Genomic DNA, 13,714 nt, shown 5'->3' with positions numbered 1-13,714 from the left:
GGCGGGGCTCATGCTCCCGTCTTCAAACAATAAGACCTACACCGGATCTAAGGCCAAGGTGGGTGTAGATGTAGACCCTTGGACGGGATCTGACAGGGGATCCGAAGAGTGTTCTTGGTGGGGACACAAAGTGGCGGCCGAGGCCGCGAACCCGTCGAAGACTAGATCTCCTCGGATGTCAGCGACATAGTTCAGGTTTCCAAACCTGATCTGGTGGTCGGGGGCGTAACTATTGACCTGCTTGAGGTGGCCGATCGACTTGGCTTGAAGCACAAAGCCACCAAACATGAAAACCTTCCCAGGGAGAAAAATTTCCTTGGACGCATCGTCATTGTTGATGAGAAAGTGAGCCATCGATCCTTATGTTGATGATACATTAGAGTTCTCAATGAAAGCACCAATGTCGGTGTCAAAACCGGCAAATCTCAGGTAGGGGGCCCAAGCTGTGCGTATGAGGATCAAAGGTAACTATGGAGAAGGGACACAGTGTGTACCCAGGTTCGGGCCCTCTTAATGGAGGTAAAACCCTACTCCTGCTTGATTATATTCGAGGGTATAGGGGTTACAAGAGTTGATCTACCTCGAGATCGATTTGGCTAACCCTAGATAGCTAGCCTAGCAATGTTGTGATCCTGCCTCCGATCTAACCCTCCGGTTTATATAGACACTGGAGGGGCTTAGGGTTGTACAAACTCGGTTTTACAGAAAGGGATAATATATCCAGACACCTATACTTGCCATCCACGCATGTGAGAGTCCCCATCAGACACGAGAGATAATCTTCTGTGTTGTATCTTGATGGCCTATCAGTCTGGCCCATATCAATAGACCGGACGCCCGAGGACCCCATAGTCTAGGACTCCCACACACATAACCAGCGCAACACAAAAAAATTCATTTGGGTAGCCACAGGTTCGACTAAACTTTATAATCCATGGTTGATTACTCGGGGGGCTTCCACATACATATATATGAGATTTCTACATACAGTGTATAGTAGCACCAAGGATTACAAGCTAGCTATATTGACCCATTAACATGTCGCGGTCTAATTTATCAACCGTAAAATTAATTTGTGTTTATATGCTATAGTAGAGGCTAAATGGGTTTTTCATTGTTCCACTCATCATGTTATTATTATTAATCATATAGTAATTCATTTTGTTTATTTATTCAACCATGACAAAACATATCGCACCATCCCTATGTTTGTGTGTAAATAATCTGATCACAAACTACACTTGGGGTAAAACAATCTTTGTAGTTCAGACTTAACACCGTTCGCGGCCAAAACTGACGGAAGTGTTACATAGCGAACAAAATGTAGTTTGAGTGTCAAAAAGGGAAGAAAATATAATTTTGGGCCAAAAAGGGAAGTAAAATTTAAGAAAGGGTCAAATAAGGAATTCTCTCCAGACTTATTAGGCACTTGATGTTGTATGCACGCGAGGGATCAACGGCCGCTATCATAACCTTCATCTAGAGAAATCACTACTTGAGGAGTGCTCCTCGCAAAGGTTAGTCGGGGAGCGCTCCTGACACTTTTACGGGGCACTCCGCAAGCGACACTTGTCGGGTGGAGAGGAGCTCCTGTGATTTTCGATTTTTGGTTTTCCTTTCTAGTTTTTCATTTTTTTTCACTTTAGTCCTTGAACTTTCAGTGTTTTGTAATATAGTTTTGTTTGTTGCTGAGGTCTATTTCTCTCTCTCGCCACGATGCATCGCCACCACCTAGGCTTTTTTTTCTCTGTTTCCTCTTTCTCTTTCATTGTCGTCCTCGCCGCACATCGTTGTCGCCGCTGTTATCGCCTGCTTACGGCGGCCCTTCTTTGTCGTACACGACCGCTTTGCCGCTCGTGTCGTCGTTGTTGCCTACTACCGGCCTTCATTGGTTCCTTGTTTCTGGTTTGTTTTCCTTTAATTTTTCCATTATATTTTCGAGCAATGGATATTTATGGGGTGACTATGGGCAAGGCTTCCAACACTATCAAATGTCAACTTTCAACTTAGTTTGTGCAATCCGTTCTTAATAATCACTGTGTTCTTTGCAGGTATGGCTTGTCCTTTTGTCGTATGCCAGGTGGTCCTTGTTTCTCCTTTGATTCTTCTGTAGGTGTGTCCACTATGGTGCTGGATCAGCGTTGTTCGAGGCATGTTGTAAGAATAACATATTATATTTGTTCAATATTTGGTGTTAAAAATTGTGGTGGCAAACATACTTATTTCTTTTGGTACTGTTGACGCTGTTTTGAATGGAAATTATTCTAGGTCTTGTTTTTCTGATTATGATGACTGTTTTGATTCGATTTGCAGTATCTTCCATGCAGTGTTAGAGCTCATTGAGGGAGTCCTGGATAAGGGGGTATCCGGACAGCTGGACTATTGGATTATGAAGATACAAGATTCAAGACTTCCTCCCGTGTCCGTATGAGACTCTCCTTGGCGTGGAAGGCAAGCTTGGCGATTCAGATGTAGATCTCCTTCTCTGTAACCGACTCTGTGTAACCCTAGCCCCCTCCGGTGTCTATATAAACCGGAGGGTTTAGTCCGTAGGACACAACAACAACAGTCATACCATAGGCTAGCTTCTAGGGTTTAGCCTCTACGATCTCGTGGTAGATCAACTCTTGTAATACTCATATCATCAAGATCAATCAAGCAGGAAGTAGGGTATTACCTCCATCGAGAGGGCCCGAACCTGGGTAAAACATTGTGTCCCCAGTCTCCTGTTACCATTAGCCTTAGACGCACAGTTCGGGACCCCCTACCCAAGATCCGCCGGTTTCGACACCGACATTGGTGCTTTCATTGAGAGTTCCTCTGTGTCGTCGCTGTAAGGCTCGATGGATTCTCCAACCTTCAACAACGCCGTCCAGGGTGAGACTTATTCCCCCGGACATATCTTCGTGTTCGGCGGCTTCACACTACGGGCCAACTCGCTTGGCCATCTAGAGCAGATCGACAGCTACGCCCCTAGCCATCAGGTCGGGTTCGGGAACCTAAACTACATTGCCGACGTCCGCGGAGACTTGATCTTCGACGGATTCGAGCCCACATCAGGAGCGCCAAACGATCGCCACGCGCATGACTTAGATCTGCTGTCGGACAGTATTCGGGATATTGCCCCTACCATGGCTCCGGACTTTGATACAGAGCAGATCGTGCCATCCGAGGATGGGTGGATGGACCCCGCCACGGAGGTCGCACACCTATCAACGTTGGAGCCGAACACAGACTCCGCTTCTACGGAAATCTGTGTCTCCGGACCCCCAGACTTGTCTTCGGTTGTAGGTCCCGGACCGCGTGCATCCATGCCCATCGAATCTGATTGGGCTCCAGTCATGGAATTCACCGTCGCGGACATCTTCCAGCACTCCCCCTTTGGCGATGTGCTAAATTCATTAAGGTCTCTCTCTTTGTCAGGAGATTCCTGGCCGAACTATGTTCGGCTTGAGTGGGAAGCAGGCGATGAAGAAATTCGTCACCCACCCACCACCCACTTCATAGCCACGGTCGATGATTTGACCGACGTGCTTAACTTCGACTCCGAAGACATCGACGGTATAGACGCCGATGCGGGAGAAGAACAAGAACCACCGCCCACAGGGCGCTGGACTTCCACCTCTTCATATGATATATATATGGTGGATACTCCCAAAGAAAACAATGGCGATGAGGCAACAGGAGATAACCCCTTAGGGAAGAAATCAAAGCATGGGCGTCATCGGCGCCGCTCTAAACCCCGCCACAGCAATATTGGCATAGGATATGGAAACAATCCAGATACTGCCGAAGATGAATACAGCCCTGATCAGCCTGCCTTTGAACAGGCCGAGCAGAAGCACGGGCATGCTAGCCCAGGCGAATAGGCGACGAACGGAGATTTGAAGGAAGACAACTATATGCCTCTCTCCGAAGACAAGGCGAGCCTAGGAAACGACAAATTCAGCGTGCCTAAGGATCCCATGGAGCAGGAACGCCTCAAGCGCCGGCTCACAACCACCGCAATAAGACAGAAGAAGCAACAACAACTGCAAGACAGATGGACTAAGGTCCAGGCAGCCGAGGAATACGGACTCGAGCACCGAACAAAATGCTACCTAAAGCGCAGGCTGCTACCTCAATTTGAGGAGGAGGCACTAAAAGCCAAAGGCCAGCCTACACCCCCCGACAATACATTACGACCAGGGGCTACTCACAAGATCAGCAATACATGCTAAAAACAACATAGCGGGCGTCGCGGGCACATCAGCAGCCAAGAACAACGTCTGCAAAACTCGATGCAACAAATATAAGTGCCCCAAGATGAAGGATAATGCCCAGGACACGGCAGTCCATATAGGATCCAGTAGCCCTCAGCCCGTTCAGCGGGAGAAGACTCCTCAAAACATTAATTCAGGCCCATCTAGCCTGAGCCGCATACTCGACCGCCCATGTCAAATTCACGGTACCCCGGGAACGATAGCCAATCATACCAATAGAGAATGTCGGGTCTTTAAACAGATCGGCAGAACGGCACCGGAAACAATAATAAGGGGTCTCCAAACAAAACCGTGAACACAACAAGAACCACCCACATAGGAGCGGACGAACAATCTCCGGGGCGCCAACTCAACAAAGCAAGTTGCCCTGTCGTATAAAGATACGACCGATCATCTTCGATCAGACTATCTGGCCAATATCAACCAGAGATATCACCCTGTCGGTGGTGACAATAGTCCAAACTGGCTGCACCAGGGCACGGTGCGCCGGATAGGGATCGATCACTCGAGGATCATACCCACTAAAAAACTCATTTCAGAGTGTCATAACCAGGCGCGAGGGTCATTTAGGCCCCTCCACTCTAGAGATGATCTTCGGATCACCAAAAAGTCGCCATGCCGAAGAATCAACCTTCGACATTACACCTCTAGGCAGTATCTATTCAAGCACTGCCAGGATAAACTGCGACTCAACGCATTATCACACAAGACCCACGTAATGTAGTCACAATTAAGGGCAGAACCAAGTTTCACCTCGGCACCGAAGAGTATTCGGCCACTTTAGCAAAAAAAAAAGCAGCGATCCGCGGCTTTTTCAATCGAACCTTGATTCGACAGCCAAACTCCCGGACACCGACAAAGGAGTCCAAACTGCTTCACGATACCTTAGCCTAATCAGGGCTCAAACAGACCCTCCGGCATAAGCTGGGCGGGCCATTACACGGCTCAGCCGCTGCACGGCGCACACACGCCTTTAGCATTTTTGCAGGTTTGCCTCTGCGCATAACTGGACAGGCGACATGGAACTAGCTCGGATGCACAAAGAGGGAATCTTCAACCCACCCGAATACAATTCAGATACTACTTCGGATCTGTGCACAGCTCCCTACCGCCTGGTCCCAACAGGTTCTGTCGTCATGCCTCTTTTTTACAACATGCACCGTACTCATATGCATAACCATATTACTTGAATTCCACATGTAGAGTCATTTGACGCTTATCTACTATCATTTCTCACTAACATTTTGTCATAAAACGGCATCCGAACATCGTGTTACGCCTTAAAACGCCAGGGGCTTCATTGCGCCTGCACTATGGAAACAAAGTCCGACCACCTTCTCGGTCATTCGGCACCCCGAACTTATAGCATTATATGCATCAGCTCCGAATCATGTCTTGGGTCATTACTTGGGTTTGCCCGGTTCCCATGTTTTGGTACCTTATGTTCCGCAATATCGGCTAAGGTAGCGCTGGGAGAGCTGCTGCGATTGTGTCCCGGTTATTCCGGACGAACACCTCAGTAGAGAAAGCCGAAAACTGACTGTCATGATAAGGCGAGAGCTGGTCAGCTGTTCGAGAGGTTGTAAAATCTTTAAGGATTTATTCCGCACAATTCCATAATAAAATGTTGAGTGCGAAGGATCGGTCTACCGATCAGGCGCTATCAGAGCCCCTCGTGTGGTCTTCCAAACACGAGGGGCTGCACCTCCCATACTCGAATTCCTATGGCTAAGTGAGAGACATAAAGCCCTATAGTCCGATTGTCTGGTTCGCTATGTTGAACACCTCCTTGATGGACCCAAGAATGAGGTAAAGAGTGTTCAGATGTATCCCGAACACCCCCGTAATTCCTACATGGGGGCAGAAGCCGACGACTGGGCAACTCTCAAGACTAATATATAAAACAGCCGCGCAGGAATAATTTTTTTACATAACAGGCAAATATATAAAAGTGACTTTGTCCCGCCTTACAAAGGATAGCATGACTGCCCTTAGGGAAAAATAATGCCTTTTGCACATTGCTCCGTCGCAAGGCGGGCCCCTTTCAGGACACCATCATAGTATAATTTGGGCTTGCGGTGCTCTCTCCCCTCCGGCGGCCCCTCGGTCACCAGCTTCTCAGCATCCAGCTTCCCCCAGTGCACTTTCGCACGGGAAAATGCCATCCGAGCACCTTCTATACAAACCGACCGCTTAACGACATCCAGCCAAGGACAGGCACTCACAATTCGCTTCACGAGCCCGAAGATACTCCTTGGAATGGGCTCAGTGGGCCATAGCTAGATAACCAAATCCTTCATGGCTATTTCATCCGCCTGGTGCAGTTCGATCAGCTGCTTCAGCTGGTCGACAAACGGCACCAGATAATTCGGTGCCAAATACTGCGACCAGAAGAGCTTCTCCGCAGTCTCCTTCCCCTCAGCTTGGCAGAATTGGGCAGCGTCAGATATGCTGCGCGGCAGATTCACAAACGCACCTGGAGAAATAAGGATTCAATGGGTCACCCCGAATCTTCCCTGCTTTTGCATATAAATTGCTTCGACATAGGAAAAAACCTTACCAGCCGCAATCTTCCTTGCCTCCTGAATATCCTTCAGAGCACCTTGGGCTTCCTCTCGAGCATTAGTTGCGGCTTGAAGAGCTTGGGTGAGTTCGGATTCTTTCAATGATAGACGCTGCTCCAAAGTCTCGCTTTTCTGCACGGCCTCCTGAAGCTATTATTCAGCTTCAACGACCCTGGCCTCGTGCTTCTCGCGAAGGGCCTATTCTGCGGCTGCCTTCTTTTCGGCTAAGGCCACAACCTTCTTCAATGCCTCAGTTTCCACATTCGCCCCTAGAGCATGCAGTATATATACCCTCATTAGGCACGCCTACTTAATTGTGCTAAACTCAACAAGGTTTTCTACATACCTTGATTGTCCTCCAACTGCTTCTTCACCCGGCCAAGTTCTTCTTCGGCCCGCTCTAGACTCTGCTTCAATCTGGATACTTCCACGGTATGAGAGGCAGCAGTCGGTACAGACGCCTGTTTATGAAAGAAAAAGATGCATGTCATTGAGTCTCCTGAGGAAGGACATTTGATTCCCTGTCTGGTTCCTCCTTTCACCGGACAATGTATCAGGGGCTACTATCTACACTATGACAAATCTCCTAAAAAACTTACCTCCAAGCCTTTTATAAGGCTAATGCAGGATTCATTCAGTCCACTTTCAGCGGCCTGAATCTTTTCAATTACCACGCCCATAAGGGCGCGATGTTCATCAACGATGGAAGCGCTCTTTAGCGCTGTCAATAAGCTGCTCGGCACCTCTGGTTGGGCAGAGGTCGCCGATGGAGCAGGATCACCACCTCTAGTCAAGGGGACCTGCCCGCCTAAACCCGGAGCCTCAAGGGTCTCTGGAGCTGTGTCCGGCTGTGGGCTGAATCCAATATCGCCCCCGCCATCGACACTCAGTGGAGCCGTCGCTCCTGTGTACCCGGCCCCTGAGGTATGCCCCTCCTGGTTTTGCTCCTTTTGGGATGACACCTCTGTGTCATTTCCGAGCTTCGGGGAAGGGGCCCTTGGAGGTGTCTCGCTCTCAAGGGCATCTAAGCCCAACGAATCCTTCGATGAGGACTGTTCGGCACGAGACCTGGCCGGGCTGCAAAAAGTACGGCACCAGTTAATCTATTTGTGCCTTGATAATCCAGGAAGCATAGACGTGTTCGGATTTTGTGCACTTACAAATTTTCCAGGGGCTGGGCCCTGGGATCCCACTCCGGGCTGCTGTCGGTAGTCGTAGTGGACGCCTCCGGCAGGGGAGTTTTTCCCCTCTTAGGCAATTCGGCCTCCAGAGATGAGGAGGCCATCCATTTCTTTCCTCCCCCCATGAGGGATTCATCTTCCTCCTCCTCTTCCTCTTCAAAGGACAGAAGGGTATTGGAGTCTTCGGATTTTGTATCCAAAGCCCCGCGACGATGCAGGCTGCCCCTGGTCTCCTTGGCCTCTTTATGGGCCTCTTTCTTTGGCACCTTGTAAGGTGTCGGGACCAGCATCTTCGTCAGAAGTGGTTCAGCCGGTTCTTCTGGCAGCGGGGCTTGACAATGTATCTGCCCCGCCTTCTTCGTCCATCCCTAAGATGATTGTGGGATGCATGGTTAGGACACCTTCCCCGGGATATAATAATGAAACATATGGGTGGGCAAGATATAATGACTACATACCGGACTCGCGGGGCAGGACAGTTGGTACCCGCGGTCCGCGGCGGAGTCCGGCCACGGTTTGCAAGACTTAAAAAGCACCTTCTAGATGTCCTTGTGCGACGAACCGTAAAGCTCTCGCAGGGTCTGGTGCTCGGCCGGGTCATACTCCCACAAATTGCAGACTCGGCGCTGACAGGGAAGAACCAGGCGGACCAACATCACCTGAACCACATCAACAAGCCGGATGGCCTTATCTTCCATACCTTTGACGCGTGTCTGGATCATCGATAGCTCATCAGATGATGACAAGTTCAAGCCCTTCTTGGTCCAGGACGTAAGCCGCAAGGGGGCTCTGGATCAGAACTCACGAGCTGCGGCCCACTTTTTGCCGCGCGGCTTAGTGATATAGAACCACTGTTGCTGCCACTCCTTGACAGACTCATTGAAAGTGCCTGTCGGCCATGTGACCTTGGGCATCATGCTCACCATGGCACCTCTGCACTCGGCATGTTCACAGTTCACCACCTTGGGCTTCACATTGAAGATCTTCAGCCATAAGCCGAAGTGTGGCGCGAGGCGGAGAAAGGCCTCGCACACGACAATAAATGTCGAGATGTGGAGGAAGGAATTGGGGATAGATCATGGAAATCGATCCCATAATAATACATGACGCCACGAACGAATGGGTGAAGGGGAAACTCGAGCCGGCGGACAAAATGAGGAAGAAATACAACCCTATCATGGGACTCCGGAGTGGGGACAATCTGCCCTGCCGCCGGGAGGCGATGGCCGATCTCCTGGGCCAAGTACCCGGCCTCCCAAAGCTTTTTGATCTCCTTCTCCTGGACAGTAGAGGCCATCCACTTGCCTCCTGCTCTGGATCCGGACATTTTTGGAAGGACCTTCGATGGTGGAGAAGATGAATGTTTGGCCGTTAGGGCTCAAGCGAAAGGGAATGGACGAGCAGAAGGAGAAGGCGTGGGTAAAAAGGGAGAGGCCTTTCCTCTTTATAAAGACAATGAAACTCTGCGCCTCCCCACTTGCCTAATAAAACCTACTTGTTCCCCACTCACCGCGTTTGACGGCATGGTTGGGTTACCCACGCCCATATTGATTAGAATCCCGCGAGAAGGGGGACACAATCTTAGCTTTGACAAGACGTGTCAAAGAAACCGCCTCACAATATGTGTGATATCTGGTTATAGAAAATGGCTCGAACAAAAGCCGAGCCGTGGCGTGATGCCATGCTACGAAGAGTTGTTAGCAGATTAGATTCGTGGTTTGTTATTCTCTCTACGGTGGTATATGAAATTTGTCTTGCAGGGCCGGACACGGTCCTTGTGTTCGGAATTTATCTTGGAGTATTCGGAGATGGAACCCACCTCGCAATGCCGAAGACAATCTACGCGTCGGACTCATCGTCATTGAAGCCTGGTTCAGGGGCTACTGAGGGAGTCCTGGATAAGGGGGTATCCGGACAGCCGGACTATGTACTTTGGCCGGACTGTTGGACTATGAAGATACAAGATTGAAGACTTCGTCCTGTGTCTGGATGGGACTCTCCTTGGCGTGGAAGGCAAGCTTGGCGATTCGGATGTAGATCTCCTTCTCTGTAACTGACTCTGTGTAACCCTAGCCCCCTCCGGTGTCTATATAAACTGGAGGGTTTAGTCCATAGGACACAACAACAACAGTCATACCATAGGCTAGCTTCTAGGGTTTAGCCTCTACAATCTCGTGGTAGATCAACTCTTGTAATACTCATATCATCAAGATCAATCAAGCAGGAAGTAGGGTATTACCTCCATCGAGAGGGCCCGAACCTGGGTAAAATATCGTGTCCCCAATCTCTTGTTACCATTAGCCTTAGATGCATAGTCCGGGACCCCCTACCCGAGATCCGCCAGTTTTGACACCGACACTCATCTTGCTCGTTACATGAGGAGTGTAGGGCTTTAGCCATAAGGATGGGGACAAAGATACTGATCTTGCTCTTCACTCAGGGCGAATCGTATGGTTTCAGTTTAGCCATGGTCGGGTGAGCATCAAATTCCACCGTTCTTCCTGGGAACAATTGGTCACTGATTATGGTCTTCCTCATCGTGATATAATGACTGTTAGGCTTGAGCACTATGGAACCTTGATTGGTGTTATTTTAATCGGGGTGGAGATATGTTGTCCCCTTTACCCTGTGTTGGTAAGGTTTATTTTTAAGGAAGTATTTAGCTTATTTCATGTCACATGATTTGTTGTACCCTTGAACCTGTGAAATTTGATTTTGCAACACTTGAGGATTTGAGTGACTCTGAGAAGGAACTTGTTGGCACTAGTTTTTCCACTGGTGGTATCAATCTGAATTATCAGAAAATGTATTTCATGTTGCAACGAATCTGATGACAACTACATACTCTATTATCCTTTTCTTCATAGGAATAACTCCATGAATGTTAATGCCATCATATGGTCGGATTTATTTTCCTTTGTTTTTCTTAGTTTCTATTTTTTTATTGTTTCACCTTTTTATATTTTTTATTTTATTTATTTCTGATAGCTTGATGTTTTCTTCATGTTATCCTAGCATGGTTGTGAGGAGTTTGAAGGAGTTTGTGTCATTTCCTAGGACTGCGTTTTAAATCTTGAAGTTACTTTGGATTCTCACGATGACGATATATATGTGAGCATTTCTTGCTCATACTTCATTGGCTTAGGTGGTAGAACGGTGTTCAAGAAGCAAGGGTTCAATGATTTTCTTCAGGCATTGTCTATTGAAGTAAACAGCTTGGTTCTCATAACCTTCAAGGAGTGTGATGGGAGGCTTTTTGTTACCTTTAGTCTTCTGCCGCAGTGGTGTTTGTTATAGGCTATGAAGTAGAACATATGTTATTTAAGAATCTATGGTAGAATGTAATATTATTTAGACATATAAAACCCATATGAACATACCTATTCATTGTTGTATTGTGGATGCAGAAGAGGTAGGGTTGTGCATCTCTATTTTAGATGATTTTTGGGACAAATGTCAATTTATGAGAGGCACAGTTATACATGAATTAGAGGCGCAGGCGTGCCTTTGTTTTCTCTATGTTTTCTCTGACATGGATAGTTAGAGATGTACAGGTGTGTGGGTAATGGAGGCACGGTTATACATAAACTAGAAGCATTGATGTTGCTGCTTGTCTCTTCCTCTATGTTCTGAATGTTTTTTCTTCAACATCTCTGTTGAGATAGGTATTGTTGTGATGCTAGAGGGGGCACACTTCTATACTATGAAGAGTCGTTTGTGTGTCTGTCGTCGCACTGTTTGTGCGCCAACAGGTTTAGTCGAAAAGGCACGGTTCGTCAACTTAGTGGATGCACGGTCCTATATTACCAAGAGCCACGTTTGTGCCTCTGTGTTTCAGTTATTTTCAGTTGACATGTTCACTGAGAGAGGCAGGACCCTGAACCTAGTTGAGGCACGGTGGTAGATGCACTAGAGTGGCACTCGCGGATGCAGTATAGTCACTGTGGTAGTTTAAGCAAAGTCATAGTGGTAGGTGCAGAAGAGTCACGGTTGTGCCTCTATTTTGTAGTTGAGGTGCATGATGTCTACTACGCAACTTTATTCTTGTAGACTTGTGTTGGGCCTCCAAGCGCAGAGCTTGTAGGACAGTAGCAATTTTCCCTCAAGTGGATGACCTAAGGTTTATCAATCTGTGGGAGGCATAGGATGAAGATGGTCTCTCTCAAACAACCTTGCAACCAAATACAAGAAATCTCTTGTGTCCCCAACACACCCAATACAATGGCAAATTGTATAGGTGCACTAGTTCGGCAAAGAGATGGTGATAAAAGTGTAATATGGTTGGTAAAAATATATTTTTATAATCCAAATAACTAAAAACAGCAAGGTACGAAACGATAAAAGTGAGCACAAATGATATTGCAATGCTTGAAAATGAGGCCTAGGGTCCGTACGTTCGCTAGCGCAATCTCTCAACAATGCTAACCTAATTGGATCATATAACCATCCCTCAAAGTGTGATGAAGAATCACTCCAAAGTTCCTATCTAGCGGAGAACATAAGAAGAAATTGTTTGTACCTATTTTTTCCCGATCGATCTATCCAAGACTTCATACAAAAATAACACCAAGTTATTCTTTCCGATCGATCTATCCAAGAGTTCATACTAAAATAACACCAAGTTATTCTTTCTGATCGATCTATCAAGAGTTCATACTAAAATAACACCAAAGCAAATTTAGATTCATAATAATCAATCCAACACAAAGAACCTCAAAGACTACCCCAAGATTTCTACCGGAGAAACAAAAGACGAGAATGTGCGTCAATCCCTATGAATAGATTACCCCAATGTCACCTCGGGAATCCGAGAGTTGAGTTCCAAAACATATCTCAAGTGAATCAATATAATACCCCATTGTCACCACAACTATTCATATGCAAGACATATATGTAGTGCTCTCAAATCCATAAAAGTATTCAATCCGATAAAACGAAATCTCAAAGGGAAACTCAATTCATCACAAGAAGATAGAGAGGGAGAAACACCATATGATCCAACTAAATTAAAAGAGCCCGCGATACATCAAGATCGTGCCATCTCAAGAACACGAGAGAGAGGGAAATATATATATATATATATATATATATATATATAGAGAGAGAGAGAGAGAGAGAGATTAAACACATAGCTACTGGTACAAACCCTCAGCCCCGAGGGTGGACTACTCCCTCCTCATCATGGTTGCCGCCGGGATGATGAAGATGGCCTACGGTGATGATCTCTCCCTCCAGCAGGTTGCCGGAATAGGGTCCAGATTGGTTTTCATGGATACAGAGGCTTGCGGCGACAGAACTTCCGATCTAGTGATTCCCCTATGGTTTTTGGAATATTTGGCAAGTTATAGGGCGAAGAGGCGGTACGGAAGGCCACCAAGGTGGGCACAACTCACCAGGGCGCGCCTGGGCCCCCAGGCGCGCCGTTGTGGGTTGTGCCCCCCTCAGGGCACCCCTCTGGTACTTCTTTAGCCCAACAGGTGTCTTCTGGTCCAGTAAAAATCTCTAAAAAGTTTTGCTACGTTTTGACTCTGTTTGGTATTGATTTTCTGCGATGTAAAAAACAAGCAAAAAACAACAACTGGCACTACTACAAGAAATATGTCAACTCGCAACCATCACTATTGGTCACCGAATGGTCATTGTTTCCCATTTGTGACCTTTTTGTGACCAAAAACAAATTGTCAAAAGCTGACCGTCTTAAATCGAA

Source organism: Triticum dicoccoides, chromosome 3B (genome assembly GCF_002162155.2).
Source record: "Triticum dicoccoides isolate Atlit2015 ecotype Zavitan chromosome 3B, WEW_v2.0, whole genome shotgun sequence".
In the NCBI taxonomy this organism is placed as follows: Eukaryota; Viridiplantae; Streptophyta; class Magnoliopsida; order Poales; family Poaceae; genus Triticum; species Triticum dicoccoides.
Note: the sequence above shows the minus strand (reverse complement) of the source record.